Source organism: Peromyscus maniculatus, chromosome 21 (assembly GCF_049852395.1).
Source record: "Peromyscus maniculatus bairdii isolate BWxNUB_F1_BW_parent chromosome 21, HU_Pman_BW_mat_3.1, whole genome shotgun sequence".
NCBI lineage: Eukaryota > Metazoa > Chordata > Mammalia > Rodentia > Cricetidae > Peromyscus > Peromyscus maniculatus.
Genome location: NC_134872.1, coordinates 7,602,754 through 7,612,534, shown reverse-complemented (window position 1 = coordinate 7,612,534; position 9,781 = coordinate 7,602,754).

The window sequence follows — 9,781 nt, the reverse complement described above, 5'->3', positions numbered from 1 at the left end:
TCAGTGTATTTATTTGTTTACGTAAACGTGTGTGTGCCCATGAGTGTGTACACGTGCACATATGTGTGTGTGGAGGTCAGAGAACACCTTGTGAGGGTCCATTCTCTCTTTCTACCAGGTGTGCCCCGGGATCAAACTTGGGTGTTCAGGCTTGGCAGCAGGTGCCTCTGCCCTCCGAGCCCTCTCCCTGGCAGCTGTTTTTGAAAAGAGAGATGGAGCTTGTCTAGGTGGCATTTTGTAGGGGTGTGTGAGCATTATTCTGCTGATCGTAAAAGAAAAGAAATTGAGGCTGGGGATGTGGCTCAATCTGATGGAGTTTTTGCCTAGCCTGGGCTACAAGAGACTCTGTCTCAAAACACACAGAAGACAAGTCCGAGCTTGGTGGCTTATTCCTTTAACTCCAGTGCTGAGGAGGCAGAGGCAGGTAAATAACTGAGTTCAAGGCCAGCCTGGTCTACATATCAAGTTCCAGGCTGGGGCGAATGACCCTCTTGTCTCTGTTTTTTGATCCACAGCCCCTACCGCAACACCGGGGCTATATAGTGAGACTTTCTAAAAAAAAAAAAAAAAAAAGATTTTAAAAAGAACGAAGAGAAATAAATAAAAAGGCATATTGAAACAAGTTCACTAAGCATGTAAAGGTGAGGCGAGGACAAGAGGAATCTCTTGTGCGCCACAGTTCCCAGCCTGAAGAAATTAGAGTGAACGGTGCATTAAAAAAAAAAAAAAAAAAAAAAAAAAGTACCTGCTACCTCTTCTGTTTCTGCGGGAGATTAACCTACTTTCCTAGCTCATTTCTTCTCTCTGCTACATTACCGAGGGTAAACGCTGTCTGTGGTAGCTCTCGGCCTCCGAGGGCTCCGGCAGCAGGCGAGCTAGTTGGGACACACAGAAGCCATTACCTCCTTGCTCTTGTCCTTCCTTCCTTCACCAGGTTATAAAAAAAAAAAAGTCTTCCGTAGCTTAGCCACGGCCTGCCTGAGCCCAAGAATCGGCTACCACTGCTCTCCCTCGTCTGGCTTTCTGAGACAGGGAAGGCGGAGAAGCACCCAGAAAGAACACCCACCCCGGGGAACTCAGGCCCAGCACTCGCCCAGGTCTGCTGCCTCCAGCCAGGATCCCAAGGGTTTCGAGTTGCTCCCGCCCGCCCTCATGGTTTTGGTTGGTTGGATGGCTGAATGAAACACTACCTTCCCTGCAGACATCAAAGCCTGTCTCCAGCCGGAGCAAGCTCTGCCTCCAGCCTTTCGTCTCCCTGGTACATTCCAATTTCGCTGAGGCTGCCTTGCATGTTAATGAGGCCTAATTATCGCTTTATCCCTTGATTGAGGTGCTGAGTTTTCGAGACAGTGGAGATCTCGGCTGGGCTCCCCTCTGATCCTTTAAAAGCACACCCCTTGCCTGAGATTCAGCCCGACATCTGTAGCCTATAGGTAGAACAGAAAGAACAGGATTGGGCCGGGAGGGTACCAGGCCAGCCCCGAGTAGCCGCTCGCACATTCCTGTCCAAACTGTGGGGAGAATTTGCGCATACAGGATGCTCGGAATACCACGGGAGTTTTAAGCGATTTATTACTAGATTAAAGCGTAAAACAAAGACCCGGAGCCGATTACCCTCATTCCCTGGTTTCTTGCCTTCTCTCTTTCCACACACACGGCCCTTTCAAAATGTTGACAGGCAAGCGTGATGGCTCATGCCTTCCACTCCAGCTCTTGGGAGGCAGAGGCAGGAGGAGCCAGGCAAGTTCGAGGCCGGCCTGATCTACATAGCGAGTTCCAGGCCCACCAAGGCTGCAGAATAAGACTCTGCCCCCCAAATAACGACAAAGTGTAGAGGCCAGAAGGAAGGGGCTATAAGCCAGTTTTTTTTTGGGGGGGGGGTTTCTCTAATTGTTTCCTTTGGTGAGCTGTAGTTAGACACCTCCATTGCCCCCAAATGTAAAATAAATCACAGGCATGAAGTGGCATTTTGTTATTTTGTCTTTCAGGGCTGAGGATCCAATCCTGGGCCCCTGATGTCCTAGGCATCAAGCTCTTCCACAGAGCCGGGACTCGTGGCCCAGAATTTGCATTCCACTCACAGTTTCTGGCTGCTGAGCTGAGAGCACTAACTATGGTACCAAGGCCCTGGGTTCGATCCCCAGCCTATCTACCACCTTATCAAGAGTGTTAGTGTTGCGACTGCGGGTGCTTACCACCAAGCCTGGCAAGAAGTTCCATTATTATTATTATTATTATTATTATTATTATTATTATTATTATTTATAGAGTTTGGGCACAGGCGTGGCACACCATGAAGTTATAGAGGTCAGGGGACAACTTTCGGGGATCAACCTCTCCTTCCACTGTGGGTTCCAGGGATTGAATCTTCTCCCCAGGCCCTCAAGGCCTGTCCTTTTACCCACTGAGTGATCATTCCAGCCCAGGAAGGACCTTGAACCACGGATCCTCCTTCCTTTGGAAGTGTGGGCCTCCATGCCCAGCTAGATTTAAAAAAAAAAAATGTTTACTTATTTATTATGTGAGTTTATACAAATTATGTGCATTTGGCCCTCCAGGTGCTCAGAAGGCTTCCTTCCCTTGGAACTGGAGCTGCAGCCTGCTGTGAGTTACCTGGGTCCTCTGTAAAAGTGCTAAGTGCCCTGACCTTTTGAACCCTCTTCCCAGGCCCGCTCAAGCTAAATTACTTTATTATTATTATTATTATTATTATTATTATTATTACTATTATTATTATTAAAGCACAAAATAAACAAGCGCTTGGTCAACTGCACTCTACCCCTAGCCTAGACTGATTAGTTTATTGAGTCGGGCTTACTGCGGTGGACTCTGAAGAGGCAGGAGGACAAACATTTGTTAGAGAACAACAACTTCTTGGAACTCACTGGAATCAGAGAATTTCTGAGCTACAAAAGAGAACCTTCCAGATCCATAATCTAGACTACTGTACCTGAGACACTGTGAGTGGCATGTTGGGGGGAGGGTGGAGATAGATCTGCATTTACAGTTAGTTCTCAAGCTCCCACAGATCAGCCTCTGCTGCTGGTCAGGGGTGGTGGTTTCATTAACAAGGGCTGAAGTGTAGCGCTCTGCAGGTAAAGGATGCTGGGCCACGCAGTGCTGTGGAGATCTCAAGGGCCACTCGATATGTGACTCTCCGGACGTGGCTTTTCTCTTTCACAATTTTCACTGCATTTAAATGTGTGTGTGTGTGTGTGTGTGTGTGTGTGTGTGTGTGTGTATGCTCACAAACCATGCCACAGAGGTGGAGATCAGAGGACAATTTTTGATAGTCTGCTCTCTCCTTCTAGGGGGGGGCGGTCCTGGGGATTGAACATGGGTTGTAAGGATTGGCAGCAAGCACCTTCGCTCACTAAGCCGTCTCGCTGGCCCACAGCTTGTTATTTCCTTATGTCTAGCCTCTTGAATTCTTCTTGGAATTCCACGAGGCCTCTTGGGCAATATAAGAAGGGCTGCTGGATGCAGGACCTTCTGTACTAATGTGGGCCCGAATATTTAGCATGTTTTTTGGTCAGATGCTGGGGGATTGAGCAAGGAAGTTAACTATCCTGAACAGAAAACAAAACAAAACAAAACAAAAAAAACAATATGGATTAGTATTCCATTACACAGGCTCCCTAACATCAGGACTGGGGAGCCAGCCCGCCTTGAAACAGGAAATCCTGCTTCACACAAAGCCGGAAATGCCAGGAACTGATTATTCTAAGTCGGTACAGATTCAAAACAGCTTTTTGGCCCTCCTTGAAGGATGACTGAGGTAGTTAATCACCCTTGGAGAAAAGAGAAAAGGAATTCTCGGAGGGAGGAGGGGCTACTTCCTAAGCTTCAAGGGTTGAGGTCAGAGAAGTTGTCCCGGCTGTCTGTCTGCCTGTCTGTGACAGGCCAGACAGGGTCCAAAGAACCTCTGGGCGTGTTTTGTAATCACTAATTTCCAGGTAGGTGAAACTCAAGAAATTTACAAAAAAAAAAAAAAAAAAAAAAAAAAAGACCCATTGCCAGGGGGCTGGGATTTTGCTGTGTGGTAGAACACTCGCCTTGCACATGCCCCCTGCCTCTGGATTGCACCCCCAACACCACAAAGAAAAAAAAAACCCTAAAGTAAACCCAACCACACACACACACACACACACACACACACACACACACACACACGCACCCCTTCGTGTGTGCAAGCTTGAGCACGGAGATCAGAGGACAATTTCAAGAGTCTTTCTACCACGAGGGCCCTAGGAAATAGAACTCAAGTCATCAGGCTTGGCTTTGCCCGATGAGCCAACTCCACAGATCCAATAAGCCACTTTATATATAAATGCGTGACGCTTTATGAACAGTTTGCTTGTATGAATTTGTGTGCAGAACGTTTGCCTGTTGGATCCACTGGGACTCGGTTTATGGACGGTTGTGAGCCACCCTATGGATGCTGGGGACTCGAACCCCGGGTCCTCTGCAAGAAGGGCAGGTGCTCTTTATCAACGAACCCTTTCTCCAGTCCTTAAGCCACTTTTTAATCTAGCCTGGAAACAAATCTTAGAAAGAGGTGTTCCCCAGGTTGGAACGCCCTGTGATCTCCTCCCGGGGACAGATGGTGTCTCTTTGAATCCACACTTGTTACATTACTATCTTATCCCCAGATCCAAAGACACATTTTTCTCTGAGCCCTTTTATCTGGAGGGGCTGAAGAGGAGGCGGATGGATGGCTGTGAGAACCTCTTTACGGGGGGCGGTCGTGGACTGGGTGAGGTTTGAACGCTTTTCTTAAAATCAGAATCCCGGGGGAAATTCACTTTGGCTTCTGAGCACATGGACTTGGGCACTGGTGAGGGTGAGGAGCGAGGGTGTAGAATCAGCTCTTGGAAAGTGGGGAGGGTTGGAGGAGGGGGGGCGCCTCCCTGGAGCGTGGTCTCCTTTAGTAATCTGCTTTGTGAATGGGGCTGGGGGAGGAGAGGAAGGGGGGCGCACATGCTTGGAATTCCTTCATCTGGGTGGGCTTCTCCTCTCCAAACTTTCAGGATGTGGGAAACAGAAGATAAAGGAGGCTGGATTGCCAACCTCTCGGGTTACAGCGTGTAAGACGGAGAGAGAGAGAAAGAGGTAGGGGGTGCGAGAGGGGGGCGGGGAGGCCCTCCTGAGAGGGGCCCCCGGGAAACCCAGTTTGAGTTCTGGCTGGGGAGAGTGAGAAGAGATGGCTGGAGCTTGGGGATCACATTTCAAATCACATCAGGGCTGTGGAATTTCCTCTCTTGCAGGGGTGTGTGTGTGTGGGGGGGGGGGCTCTGAAGATGTAGTTGGTTTAAGGTTAGTTAGTGATGGAGCGTGGCCCATGGGCGCTCGATCGAGGTCCTACTTACTGAAGGGATTGGTGTTGACAAGAAGCCAAGCTGTCCTGGAGGGGTGCTGGGGCCTTCCTCTGCCCCGGTGGTTAGCTAAAGCCCGTGACCCGAGAGCCGTATCCATGTATGGATTTTATTTGTGTCTGACCTCTGTGGTATGCAGAGAGCGTACGCAGGGGCCGAGAAGGGGAGCTGCGGGAACTGGGAGGTGACGGGAGAGACTGCAGCGAGGGTGTGGGATCCCAGGCCTGTTTCGTGTTTCGGGAGTCCCCAGGGCGCCCTGTCCCTGAAGGCTCTGTTTCTCTTCTACCTTCACTGTGCACCGCTGACTCCTGACCGCCTGGCATCTCCACAGAGGCAGATTTAGAAAATGCATCCCTCTTCTTTCTGCTAGGAGAGCACATAGGTCTCCTTCATCCGGGACCAACACTCGGTGTGTGGAACCTGCCATGCTGGACCATCCTTCCTATGGCTTGGCACATCACCTCACCAGTGAAGGACACGTCAGGGAGGAGCTGGGACCAAGCATGAAGTCCTGGCCCAGCAAAGCACACAGCTTGGAGCAGAAAGCACACAAATTCAAGGTCAGCCAGGGTTACATATCTAGATCCTGTCTCAAAACATCAAACCAAACAACAGAAACTGTGCAGACATACAACAGGAAATGATAACGTAGCAGGCCTCGTTACAGCCTAGTCTGGCCGCAGACTTAGGTAGCCCAGGGTACTCCTGAACTCCAGATGTCCCGTCCCTCATCCTCTGAATGTCCAACTCAAGAAAAAAAAAAACAACAATTATTTCTTTGAGATAGGGTCACGTGTAGCAAAGGCGACCCTCGAATTATGTTGCCGTGGAAGATCTAAAACTCCTTCATCCCCTGCTCCCACATCCTGAGGTGACTGGGAGTACAGATGCCACCAGGCCCGACATGCCAGCGCTGGGCATCGAACCAAGGGCTTCACACACACTAAGGCATACATTCTACCAGCTCGGCTACATCATCCCTGATGCTGCAGGGAATATTTATTAAGCCCTCATTCCTACCATAACTGAGCAATGTATTGTCTCGATGCTGCGATGGGCAGGAAGTTATTTAGGCGGTATATAAACTGTGTCATACCACACACTGCAACAATGCTGCTTGTTTTTTAAAAAATTAGAATACAATAAAACACACCTGTCAGAGACCGTCCTGAGCTTCCACTAATTCCCCACCCCCCCTTCTTGTTTCAAAACGATATTCAGGGTTCTCAGTGTATCAGGGTCATCATTTTCAAACATCTATTAGTGCCATCTCCCAGTCGAGGGAGAGATTCAGTTAATAAAGATTTCTGCTTGATAGAGCCGTGCCATCTATTAGAACTGCCGCCAACCGAGCAGTCACAACACAAGGGTTCACTAGCGTGCTGCAGACCACAAGCGCATGCGCAATTCCCCTCCTGTCTGTCTGTCCCAACGCTGCTGCTTCGGGTAGCTTTGAATGAATATATATATATGCATTCATCTTTTTGTATTTAATTATGTGTGTGTGTGTGTGTGTGTGTGTGTGTGTGTGTGTGTGTGTGTGTATGTGCATGTGGAGGAAGTACCCTTGAAGACCAGAGGCACTTGGTCCCTTGGGATGTTGGTAGGGCCTGATGTGGATACTGGGAACCGAACTCGGGGCTCTTCAAGAGCAAGGCATGCTATTAACCGCTGAGCTGTCTCGTGCAGCTTATCCATATGTATTTGATATATATTTAACAGAGATATCTGCGTTGTGGGTTTTTGTTTGATGGTTTTTATTTAGACAAGCGTCTCTGGTCCATGCTGTTCTCAAACTCACTGTGTTGCCTGAGGGTGGTTTTGAACCTCTGATCCTCCTGCTTCCGCCTCCTGAGTGCTGGACTTACAGGGCTGCACCTCCACACTTAGCTTATGTAAGGCTGAGGCTGGAGCCCAGGGCCTGGTGCATGTCCAGCCAACACTCAAGGAGCTGCATCCCTAGTTCTGTTCCTTCTTTTTGTCTGTCTCTGCCTCACCTCCTAAATAGATAACTAAGACTTCCATATTTTTGAAAAATATTTATTTAGGGATCTGGGGAGACAGCTTAATGGTTAAGAGCACTTGTTGCTCTCACTGAGGACCTGAGTTCAATCCCAGCACCCACACTGTTGCTCACAGCCCCTCCCCCCCCCCCCCCCGTAACCTCAGTTCCTGGGAATGTGACACCCTCCTCAGACCTTCTCAGGCACCAGGCACACACATGGTGCACATACATGTAGGTGAAACAGGCATGCACATTAATGTACACAAGTCTTTTTTACGACTGCCTTTTAAAATTATTATTGCGTATGTACGCGTGATGGGCGCACATTTGAAGGCCAAAGGACAACTTTATGGAGTTATTTCTCTCCTTCCACCTTTTACACAGGCCAGGGCATGGAACTAAAGTCTCCAGGCTTCCACGGCACCTTTACCCACTGAACCACCTCTGGCCTTTCTTTCTCTCCTTCCTTCCTTTCTTTCTTTCTTTCTTTCTTTCTTTCTTTCTTTCTTTCTTTCTTTCTTTCTTTCTTTCTTTCTTTCTTTCTTCCTTCCTTCCTTCCTCCCTCCCTCCCTCCCTCTCTCTCTTTCTTTCTTTCTTTCTTCCTTTTTGAGGCAAGGTCTCAGGCAGCCCAAGATGCCTATGTCTCTGAGGCTGACTTTGAATTCCTGATCCTCCCCCTCCACCGCTTAAACGCTGGGGTTCCAGGTGTTACTACACCAGTGTGATGCTGTAAAACTGAGACCTATTAAATCAGGGGAAGGCACAGTATCTGAACTGGTCCTTCTGGAATTCTCTGTGGTTTCCTAAGAACAGGGAAGCTTAGGAGCTGGAATGCTATTTTCTGTGTGTACAAGTAACATAAGTCAACATGGATTTCTATTCTTGGTTGAAATGAAAATTAATTTTTGAAAGTCCTGTAGTCGTTCAGTCCGTGGTGTCCTGCTTCTGACCCCAGTGGCTGAGGGCCCGAGGATTCAAATGTTAAAATTAGAACTGGCTTGGAGGACTGACCCTATTTACCAGCCCAGCAGCTTGTTTTTATTTACCTAACACTTAATACAGCATTCGCTGGGAGCCAAGCGCTGTTGTAAGCATTTCCCAAATATTTGCTGGGCGATTCTTCAGACTGGGGATGCCATTATAGAAGACTGCCACGAAGCTGGGCTATTATCTCCAACTCACGTATGAGGGACCCGCGAAGGCGGTGGGGTGGGGGTGCCCTGGCGTGCATCAGCCCGGGAGTTTCAGCTCTCTTCCACTGCACGCCCAGCCCGAGCCAGGTGATACAGCCCTTTTGACACTACAGCGTCGCCCCGGGGGCAGGGGAGGGGGTGACGAGTGACCACCTTCTCCCGAGCGAGAAGGCTCCACGTCCTCCCGGCGGCGGCGCAGAGGGTTTAGGAAGTCCCAGGAAAGGCAGCGTTCTCTCCCGCTGGCGTGTGTATTCAGTCTCAGAACCTTTTTGTTATTCAGTCCGCAGTGCCCATCTTGTGCGTTTCCGTTTCCTTGAACAGCAGGCTTCTAGACATGATGCTGGTCCCCACAGCTTCTGACCTCATTACTCACTCTGTTTACGGCGAAGCCTCCTCACCCTCCAGACTGCCCTGATTTCCCAGCCAGGAATTTGGCTGCCCTCCTTGTCTATGATTCAGATTTTCGCCCCAGCGACACGGCAAACAGGCCCTCCCGGGCGCACATCCCTCTGACATCCTGGGGACCCTGTCAGGACTAAGGCGGGGCTCCTCAGTGAAGCACGTCCCATCCTAGTGGGTTTGGACGGGGTTCTGGGGGGGCTTCGAGAGAAACTGAAAAAAATAGAGGGCTGTTTTTGGCCAAGATGTAGAGGAAGGTACCGCCGAGACAAGGGCCTGTGGAGGAATTGAGGGCAGTGCCCGGGGGGTGGGGTGGTGGGGTGGGGATGATTAGAGGGAAGCGTTAATGTAAGGGACAGCAGAAGAGTCACAGTTGGTCCCTGCAGTTCCCCACACCAGCACCCGAGGAGCTGGTGCCCTGGGCGGCAGGAGGGTGGAGCCCACCACCTCAGCACCAAGTGGAGGCTTGGCAGACGTCTACAGTATTTGGCCTATTTATGTCAAATCTCTAGATGCCTCTCTGACTCATTCATTTACTTATTTACCTGTCCTTGGTTTTTCGAGACAGGGTTTCTCTGTGTAGCCCTGTCTGTCCTGGAGTTCACTCCATAGACCAGGCTGGCCTTGAACTCAGAGATCCACCTACCTCTGCCTCCCGAGTGAGTGCTGGTGCACCCCCACCCCGCAAACCACTCCCTCCCCCTACTACTGTTTTTTAAATTTATTGAGACAGGATCTTTGTGAAGCTCCCGGTGGCTGAAAACTCACTATGAAGTTGAGGATGAGTTTTGAACTTTAAAAAGAAGTCA